General features: G+C 45.2%; 1 non-coding gene across 1 annotated transcript; it reads left to right on the forward strand.

Annotated features, from left to right (window-relative positions):
* The first annotated feature begins 1,475 nt into the window (after nucleotides 1–1,475).
* Trnaa-cgc (transfer RNA alanine (anticodon CGC)) lies at nucleotides 1,476–1,553 on the forward strand. The gene has a single exon. It is a non-coding gene; the product is annotated as a tRNA-Ala (tRNA).
* Nucleotides 1,554–8,469: the final 6,916 nt, after the last annotated feature.

An 8,469-nucleotide genomic window follows, 5' to 3' on the forward strand; every position in this document is an offset into this window, starting at 1 on the left:
CATCCGTGCGTCGCTGCGGTCCGGTCCCAGGTCGACGGGCACGTGCACCTTCCGCCGACCACTGGCGACAACATCGATGTACTGTGGAGACCTCACGCCCCACGTGTTGAGCAATTCGGCGGTACGTCCACCCGGCCTCCCGCATGCCCACTATACGCCCTCGCTCAAAGTCCGTCAACTGCAAATGCGGTTCACGTCCACGCTGTCGCGGCATGCTACCAGTGTTAAAGACTACGATGGAGCTCCGTATGCCACGGCAAACTGGCTGACACTGACGGCGGCGGTGCACAAATGCTGCGCAGCTAGCGCCATTCGACGGCCAACACCGCGGTTCCTGGTGTGTCCGCTGTGCCGTGCGTGTGATCATTGCTTGTACAGCCCTCTCGCAGTGTCCGGAGCAAGTATGGTGGGTCTGACACACCGGTGTCAATGTGTTCTTTTTTCCATTTCCAGGAGTGTACATCTACATGGGTACTCTGCAAATCACATTTAAGTGCCTGGCAGAGGGTACATCGAACCACCTCCACAATTCTCTATTATTTCAATCTCGTATAGCGCGCGCAAAGAATGAACACGTATATCTTTCCGTACGAGCTCTGATTTCCCTTATTTTATCGTGGTGATCGTTCTCCCCTATGTAGGTCGGTGTCAACAAAATATTTTCGCATTCGGAGGAGAGAGTTGGTGATTCGAATTTCGTGAGAAGATTCCGTCGCAACGAAAAACGCCTTTCTTTTAATGATTTCCAGCCCAAATCCTGCATCATTTCAGTGACACTCTCTCCCATATTTCACGATAATACAAATCGCGCTGCTCTTCTTTGAACTTTTTCGATGTACTCCGTCAGTCCTATCTGGTAAGGATCCCACACCGCGCAGCAGTATTCTAAAAGATGACGAACAAGCGTAGTGTAGGCAGTCTCCTTAGTAGGTCTGTTACATTTTCTAAGTGTCTTGCCAATGAAACGCAGCCTTTGGTTAGCCTTCCCCACAACATTTTCTATGTGTTCTTTCCAATTTAAGTTGTTCGTAATTGTAATACCTAGGTATTCTCAAATACTGGATGGAATAGCCAGGCTATTTATGCGCAGTAAGTTACGTTGGCTCGAGATACAACCATTATTCTAACTGTAGGACTTGACTCATTGCGTTAAACTGTCAACATAAGATTACACAGCTTAGTGAGTAGATTATGATAGCATTTTAAATTTGTTAATTATCTGAAATATTGAAAATAAATCTTTTGTCGACCGTGGAAGCTGTTAGATAGTCAACCTGCAAGTGGCGCTGGTTTCGCCGTCGGCGCATTGCAGTTGTCGCTTGCCCCCCCCCCCCCCCCCCCGCCCCCACCCCACTTACATATTCTCGTTTGTTTTTGTGTTCGACGTTTTCAGTTTTCGTACATTTTCTGGTAGTCGTAGAAAATTAAGATTCCATGCTATAAAAAAAAATGTTGTGACATTTCGATTCATGGGTGGCCGAGCGAGGTGGCGCAGTGGTTAGCACACTGGACTCGCATTCGGGAGGACGACGGTTCAATCCCGTCTCCGGCCATCCTGATTTAGGTTTTCCGTGATTTCTCTAAATCGTTTCAGGCAAATGCCGGGATGGTTCCTTTGAAAGGGCACGGCCGATTTCCTTCCCCATCCTTCCCTAACCCGAGCTTGCGCTCCGTCTCTAAGGACCCCGTTGTCGACGGGACGTTAAACACCACTAACCTAACCTGATGATGGGTGGCTGCAGTCTTTGATTTGAGGATCCGTTGGACTGGTCGGAGCACATGGTCGGTCAACAGCACATTCCAAACCGTTGTGGGATCGAAGGGGCCCGCTGGAAGTGCTACGTACCGCCATTCCCCGAATTGTGGACTCTGAGTGACAAACAGCCACACGGAAAAAAGGTGATGTTGGTCGAGATGTTGTTGTTGTTGTTGTGGTCTTCAGTCCTGAGACTGGTTTGATGCAGCTCTCCATGCTAATCTATCCTGTGCAAGCTCCTTCATCTCCCAGTACCTTCTGCAACCTACATCCTTCTGAATCTGCTTAGTGTATTCATCTCTTGGTCTCCCTCTACGATTTTTACCCTCCACGCTGCCCTCCAATGCTAAATTTGTGATCCCTTGATGCCTCAGAACATGTCATACCAACCGATCCCTTCTTCTAGTCAAGTTGTGCCACAAACTTCTCTTCTCCCCAGTCCTATTCAATACCTCCTCATTAGTTACGTGATCTACCCACCTAATCTTCATCATTCTTCTGTAACACCAAATTTCGAAAGCTTCTATTCTCTTCCTGTCCAAACTATTTATCGTCCATGTTTCACTTCCATACATGGCTACACTACATACAAATACTTTCAGAAACGACTTCCTGACACTTAAATCTATACTCGATGTTAACAAATTTCTCTTCTTCAGAAACGCTTTCCTTGCCATTGCCAGTCTACATTTTATATCCTCTCTACTTCGACCATCATGAGTTATTTTGCTCCCCAAATAGCAAAACTCCTTTACTACTGTAAGTGACTCATTTCCTAATCTAATTCCCTCAGCATCACCCGACTTAATTCGACTACATTCCATTATCCTCGTTTTACTTTTGTTGATGTTCATCTTATATCCTCGTTTCAAGACACTGTCCATTCCGTTCAACTGCTCTTCCAAGTCCTTTGCTGTCTCTGACAGAATTACAATGTCATTGGCGAACCTCAAAGTTTTTATTTCTTCCCCCTGGATTTTAATTCCTACTCCAAATTTTTCTTTTGTTTCCTTTACTGCTTGCTCAATATCCAGATTGAATAACATGGGGGAGAGGCTATAACCCAGTCTCACTCCCTTCCCAACCTTGGTCGACGTAGTCGTTTGCAACTGTTAGCCTGTGTGGATTCGTGTGGCCGTTACAGCTTGTAAAATCGCATCAACTGCTCACACGATTGTGTGCCTCGGCTGCAGTGAAGTACGTTGCTGGTGCGCATCGTGGTTATTGAATCCACGTGGTTTTGGATGCGCGTGTTTGTCTTGTCAAGATCAATATTTATTACATTATGTTAACTACTATGTATCCTGTTTTTCATTTGATTATTGCTGAAGAATGTGTCATTCGCATTTTGGAAGGAGGGCTGTATGTGGGTAATGTTAACGTGTTAGCTATCAATTCAAAGCACTAATGGACGTGTCTGTTGTGTAATGACTACCTGTCATCATTTTAATATAATTTATTCTGGATTGCAGGACGGGGAACTCAGTGTGTAAATGTAAATCTTTCTTGTTGGTTGGTGGTGAGACCTGTGCGATTTTCGTCTCACATCTTAGTTAATGGGATTTGTTTTTTCTGTAAAGATTATCTGTGGAGGCTTTAACATTGTTTATTCTAAATGTAGGAAAATGAATCCAGTACGTATTTTGAAAGTTGTTTTGGTTGATTCCAAATACGTTTGTCATGCTGGCTCATTAGCTGCTGTCTTAATATTAGTTATGTCTTAAAGTTAAAAGGGGAATTAAAGTTTAAATTCAAATTTTCCCAGTTCTTTGATCTTAAAAGTTGTATTTAAAGAAAAACATTGTGCGATAAAATTGTTTTATCGATTTTCTTGTAAGGCTAACTGGGTGTTCACCTCTTGAGTTTTGTTTAAATATTTGTATGTAATAAAAACATGAAACTTCGTTCGTTGGAATGTCATTACGTAGGCCTGTAAACCCCAGCAGCACCACTCCATTGTTACGTCAAAAATGTAATCATTAATGGAATTACTTAAAAAGAAACGTATGATGGCCTCTGTTCTTAAGCTGGCCAAATTTTTTAAGCTTGAACGGTATCTTATTTCTGCGTTCAGTAGTTACTTTCCTATTTTATGCGCCGCTCAGCTTTTCCAAGTCTTAATTTTAATGTTAATAATCAACAGTCTCAGTTTCACTGTTTACCTAGGTTTCAGTCGGTATAGCCCAACCTTCTTCAGAATAACAGTAACTACCGTTTGTCCATAGTGGACATCGTCAAGCTAACGGTAGTTAGTGTTATTCTGAAGAAGGCTGGGCTATCCCGACTGAAACCTAGGTAAACTGTAGGTAAACGGTGCAACTGAGGCTGTTGATCATTAAAATTAAAATTAATATTTATATAGTTGCTGACAGGGCTGCGAAATGCTCCAAGTCTCCCATCGTGCCGTATGGACTACTAAAATAAATAAATAAATAAAAGAAACAGAATGTTCGGCAACACGCGGAACGATGACAACCTACAACCAAAGCAGTGTCATCCTGTACGTGAATCGACGCGAAAAACAGCTGTACAGCAGATGAGACCAGCGATGGCAACAGTCGACTTCTAACTGAACTCAACAATCAATCAATCGATGCTGTAGCTACAATGCTGCTACCTATCCTTTCATTTTTTAAATTTTTTTTCTTTTTGGCTTGAAAGTTCCTTCCACACCAGGCAAACGGAAAATACAAGAACCGACAGAGGTCTCTGTGGAGCTCTCTAAGCTCGATCTACCTGTCCTTTACGTCGTTCCGGCCATGTGTCTTTGGCTGATACTCATGACCCGGTGAGGCCTAGAAGGACGAGGACACCGCAACGGGACGCTGCAATTCTTCATGCAGACGACGACGACCCTAGTCTCAGTACAAGACAAGTAGCTGCAACACTGAATGTTGAACACATGACTATCTGGAGAGTGTTACACGAGAACCAGATGTATCCATACCACTTACAGCATGTGCAGGCACAATCAGCAGCTGAGTTTGCTGCACGAGAACCCTTCTGGGAATTCAACAAAATGTCAACCCTAATTTTAGTGTGACTGTGCTGTTCACAGATGAGGCGTCGTTTCAACGAGATCAGATTGTAAATTTTCACAGTCGGTATGTGTGGCCAGACGTCAGTATTCAAGCAGCTGTTGAAGCGAGCCATCAACGAATACTTTCTGTCAATGTTTGGGACGGCATTGTTAGTGACTGTTTTCTAAGGCCTCACTTTCTTCCACCCCGGCTCAACGGACAAAGTTATCAAATTTCGTAGAGAATATTCTACCTGTTCTGTTGGCAATGCGCCTTCAGCTCTGCGACAAAGCGTGTACGGAGTGGGACAAATAAAAGTGGCCCAGACGAGTGGCGGCACTGCCAGAGAAGGAAAATACCTGCAGTTACTGCAACAGGATAGAGCAATTGCCTATGCAGCCGGCCGAACCTTCGAGAACGTTTACACAGTCTTCACGCCTGACAGAGTTATTAGCAGAGGTCAGACTGGACGCAGCCCTAGCTGGCCACCTCATCTGTCAGTGTGCGATTAATTTGAGTCTAGAGCCCTCAAGTGTAAGGTGTATCGCAACAACCCTCATAGTCTTCAACAACTGCAGCAGAACATTTCGGATGAGATGGCAGCAATTCCTGCAGCCCAACTTCGATCCACCTTCAGCAGCCTGCTGACCAAGATGAATGGTGGCCACTTTCAGCATCTACGATAGTCAGCTCAGTGCAGTATTTCCTTTCCTCTGCTGTATTTCTTTTTACCCTGTAACTCTGTTCTACGTGAATCGCTGACAGATGGATAGTTAGTGACGGCATTTGAAAGTTCTTGTGTAGTGAAACCCATTACAAGATGTTCAGAGTCTCCGTGCCCGTATTATGGAAGATTGCAAAACCATACACAATACTCCAAGGATGCATCAGCGCAACCGAGATTCACTACGACGGCGGGTTGATGCACGTACAATGCCCATGTAGGGCATATTGAACATCTCCTCCGAGAAAGAGTTGCGTGTGATACGCTAGTGCGTTCTGTTCGTGTTCTTTTCCCATGATTAATGAGTTGGAGAAAATGAATTGTAACACGGAGACAAAGCGTTTCCAAAAACGGTTCAATTGGCTCTAAGCACTATGGGACTTAACATCTGAGGTCATCAGTCTCCTAGAACTTAGAACTACTTAAACCTAACTAACCTAAGGACATCACACACATCCATGCCCGAGGCGGGATTCGAACCTGCGACCGTAGCAGCCGCGTGGTTCCGGACTGAAGAAAGCGTTTCCAGACGCATATTCACATAACATACGTGTGAGGAATGTGTCCTGCAATTTGTGCCGTACATTTTTGTTACACCCTGTATACACAAAGTGTTCATTTTAACTGAAGACAATGAAATATCTCGAAAACTACACATTGAATCAAAAAAAAGTTAAATTCCGGTTGGTTTGTCTCAGAGGGCGACATCCAATGATACCATTCTCGACCCCCCACCCACACCATGCGTGGGTGGCGTGGGATAACATTGAAATCTTCAATGGTAACCACCGTTTTTATTGCAGATTACGATTCTACGGCAAAATCTACATGTGTTTTGTCTGAAGCATTTTCTTCGTGTCGCCAAAGATGGCACTATAATCTGAGAAATAGAAATTGGTATACAATCGTATCGTAATTTACGACAAGCTACTCAACGGCCCTTGAATACCCGGTGGCACGTAGGACCCAAACTTCATGCTGCGAGGGTAGGACAGGCCAGTATTTCATAACTTCTAATTGGAAACCCCATCCGCAACGCGTTGTATTCCTCCAGCGTATCGAACAGGGGACTATTCGACGCTCCACTGTGGCCGGGGAGAAACGCTGCTCTACTTTTCCAATTAGAGTGAGTGTTCAAACGTAGTATCGCCAACTTCAGTACTCTTAGTGATCCGCTTTTCAAGTGACCGTACACAGGACAGGAGCACAGGCGTTTCTGATGCGGTCGACCAAGTCTTCACGGGCTGTTGGCACTTGGTGGTACACCTTATCTTTTTAATATTCCCACAGAAGGAAACCCGGCGACGTCAAATCCGGCGACCTAGCGGGCCAATTAATAGGGCCACCTCTGCCGATGCACTGACCACCGTAAACACGGTCTAATATCTGCCGTGCTTCACTTGCGTAATGCGCTGGCCAACCGTCATGCTGAAACCGCATACTTTGTCGAACGTCCAGGGCAACATCCGGGAGTAGTGCAGATAGTTCCTGTTCCAAAAACGCTCGATATCTGCGTTCATTCAACGTGCCGTCGATAAAATACGAACCAGTGTGTTTGTTCTCTGTGATGTCACATCTTATGTCAACCGACCAAGGACGTTGGTGGTCAACTTGCCGTAACCAATACACGATATGACGGTTAACGCTAGCATGGCTTGTGACTGTAGACTCATCGTAAAATAATACGTCGGCAGAGAAGGTGGATGTTCTTGATGCAGTGACACTTGGTATAGCGATACTTATGAAGTTGTAGTATTGTGACAATACTAGCTACGGACATGCCGGAATCGCGGTGTTATTGCCTGGCGCTTATTTGTGGGTTGTGGTGCACTGCCGTTGGTACAGCTATTACATTACCTTCTTCTGTAACGCGTTTGCTTCGTTTCCCTTTGCCGGACTGTACGCTGCCATCAGACATAAAGGCGTTCACAACCTCGTAAAAGAACGAACGAGAGCGAGCTTTCTCTGGAAAACACTCGGCATACAAGGCAACAGCAGCCTCAACATTTCTAAGAACGAATACGTTGTTCTTGTCATTCAACCTTAAATATGGAATTGTTCTAAGAAATAAAGGAAGAATTGATAAAGAAGCTTAACGGTTCTCCTACGTTCTCCGTAAATCAGGATCATTTCCATTTTTCATTCTGTGGTTGCAACATTCATCGCCCACTACCACGTCTGTTCTCCAAACGATAGGTCGGCATGCAGGCAGTAATATTGCGCAAGTATTGTAGTGCTTAGAGCCCATGTGTGTCCGAAGTCTGCACGATTCGTAAGCTCCGGTCCCACTGTACTGCCTGTTATACGAGTACGTCGTAGTTCGCCACACGGCAACGCTGGCGCGCCGAGTAATCTACTGTTCGATATGTCAGAGGAATACGACGTTGCGGATGGGGTTTCCAATTAGAAGTTGTGAGGTACTGGCCTGTCCTACCCTCGCAGCATGAAGGTGGGGTCCGACATTGCATTGGATATTCAAGAACCATTGAGTAGTGTGTCGTAAAGTACGACTGTGTACCCATTTCTATACCTCCGATGACAGAGCCATCTGTGGCGAAACGAAGAAAATGCTTCAGACAAAACGTATGTAGATTTTGTCGCAGTATCGTAATTGCAATAAAAAACGGTGTTTCCCATTGAAGATTTCAAAGCCGCCCCCCGCCACCCACGTAAGGGCGGGGTGGCGGGTCCAGTACTGTATTGCTGGATGTCCGCCTCCGAGACAAACAAATTGGAATTAGGACTTTTTTATCCGACGTGTAGTGTTAGAGATATTTCATTGTTCAAAATGGTTCAAATGGCTCTGAGCACTATGGGACTCAACTGCTGTGGTCATAAGTCCCCTAGAACTTAGAACTACTTAAACCTAACTAACCTAAGGACAGCACACAACACCCAGCCATCACGAGGCAGAGAAAATCCCTGACCCCGCCGGGAATCGAACCCGGGAACCCGGGCGTGGGAAGCGA

The sequence above is a fragment of the Schistocerca nitens genome, chromosome 8 (assembly GCF_023898315.1).
Source record: "Schistocerca nitens isolate TAMUIC-IGC-003100 chromosome 8, iqSchNite1.1, whole genome shotgun sequence".
In the NCBI taxonomy this organism is placed as follows: Eukaryota; Metazoa; Arthropoda; class Insecta; order Orthoptera; family Acrididae; genus Schistocerca; species Schistocerca nitens.